This window comes from Loa loa (assembly GCF_000183805.2).
Source record: "Loa loa unplaced genomic scaffold supercont3.341, whole genome shotgun sequence".
In the NCBI taxonomy this organism is placed as follows: Eukaryota; Metazoa; Nematoda; class Chromadorea; order Rhabditida; family Onchocercidae; genus Loa; species Loa loa.
This window is the reverse complement of record NW_018108521.1, coordinates 65,841-68,290: the sequence shown is the minus strand read 5'-3', so window position 1 is coordinate 68,290 and position 2,450 is coordinate 65,841.

The window sequence follows — 2,450 nt, the reverse complement described above, 5'->3', positions numbered from 1 at the left end:
TTTTCTATTTCCATCGAGCCGAATGTTTTATAATTCATGAAATATCACGTAAAATGATTTAATAATTCCCTCTTTTTTCATGAGCATTTGATAAGAATTACACATATTTTGCAATATTTTTGATCGGTTTTCCTACAAATAAATAAAGTGTGAAAAGAGGCAAAGAAGCCAATTATTAAATTCATTAAAATTAATTGTTAAATCTAATCAGTAAATTATATAAATCACTGTAAAATGTTCAATTGTATTCATATCTAACTGGATTATTTGGAATTATCGATTTTAAACATCAGCTTTTCCCAATTCACCAATCAAATTAATGGACGGTTTGGATCTAATAACGATTTACAGTAATTTAAGTTAAAATCAATTCATGATTCTTGACTGTCTGTATCGGCATATTGATGAGAAAATTTAATTTGTTACGATATTATCTGTATCCATAATACCTAGGAATGATATTCGGAGCTAAATTTTGATCATCACGATTGGTCAGTTGATTTTACTTATCATTTTTACCGATGGACAAATAACAATGTTTAATGGCTTGACCATTATGATTATCAAGATTTTCCCTTTGTTCATCAGTTGTTGGATAACCAATCATTTAATAAACTGATTATTGAAACTTATTAGTAAGATTTGATTTTGATCATATTGATGTATTTTCATTTTCATCTGATGAATCAATCAATTTTAACTGATTCCTTTCATCTTCGCTACATTCGTCTCATCCAAAGTGAGCTACGTAATTCGGTGAACCAGGATGAACCAAAATTCATTATGCTTCGAAAAATCATTTTCTATTAAATCAATAACGGTCCGGTATGATATGATAGCCTGAGCATAATGAGTTTCCGGATTTGAATAATTCACTGAAGTTTGCAGTCCTAATATTCAGGTCTTCACACAACTTAAAAGATACCTAATATCAAAATTAATATTCAAGAGGAAGAAATTTCCATTTTCATCTACACACGTTGTTCGCTTAATAAATTTTCTAGGATTAAACATTCCCGAAATTAACTTGGGTTGCTCTGGTCATTGTTTTGGTCAGGAGATATCGAGGCTCAATTCCTTCTTGTTTGTGATTTAGAAAAGATTTCGACACCTTCAACTATATATATATTTTTTTTCTTCTTCAAGCACAAAATTTTGTAAATTGTGAAGTAAAATTATTTCACTTATTCATGTTTCCGTACTTGACAAAATTGTCACTAGTTTCTTGCCAAGTACGGCAAGAAACTAGTGACAATTTTGCTAATCCTCAATTAATGCAAAAGCTCATCTGTCATTTGGAAATCCCGCGTACAACAATCTGTTAAGCTAATAATAATACAGATCCATACAATCACTGTGTGTTCTACGTAATTTGTCATTTGTGTCATTTTGTTCATATGCATTTATTGTCTGTCACATCAGTCAGCTTTGAAAATTAGTGTTCATTTGTTTCTTTTAGCATAAATTATCCGTTTTTTTTTCTATTCCAAAAGTTGTTAAATAAATGTGAAGATGAATTGGAGCAATTTCTCAAATAATTTTCTGGTAAGAATGCAAATGTTTCATCATTAAATCTTACATCACATTATTTTATTCTTCATTTCAAGATCAGGATTAAATTTGTTCCCTGTGACCTTCATTTGCATATTAGACTTTTTTTTTTCATTGCATACTTACTTATATGCTATATTTACTTTCATAAGAAAATGTTCAAAAATCGTAGTTAGGAAATGTATAAGTGTTTTATATTTCCTTGGATTGTTATGATAATTTCTTCAAGTATCACATCATAATGAAATGTATAAAAGAAATAATATAACAATCACAATAGTAGAGAAAGAAACATTTCATTTCATGATTAATAAAATCCTCAAATTTACACCATCATTTTTTATCATTCGATATTGTATCCTGTATGATAGAGAAAGATTGAGTTTTTTTTTTCTTTGCTTAATCTTTCTCAATACTTTACCATTTCTATGCTCTAAACTTGCAATAAAACTCTCCTACTTTGTTGCCTATCAAACTTATCTCTTTTTTACACTCTATCAATAGGAAATTTCTTTGAATTCTTTTGGATGCCAAAACAAAATATATTTATCGTAAATATGTCATTCTTCTAAATATTACACATGTATAATAAAATATTATAAAATGAGAAATGATAAAGTATGAAATGCTGAAATTTATCTATCTTATATTTCAATAAAAGTTATCGTTTACTAATAAATGTAATAATTTAAATTTAAAGAAATTAAAATAATTAAGAATTGAATATATACGCTTACTTAATTAACATTTGCTTTTTTTACAATTATTAAATACAAAAGTGTTGAAGAAGCAAAGGTTAAGGTTACAAAATAGAAATTAAAAGGGAAATGTATGGTATCACGTTATTCAGTGCACTTATAAGAGAGAGGGAGGGAGAGAAAGAGAGAGAGGGAGAGAGA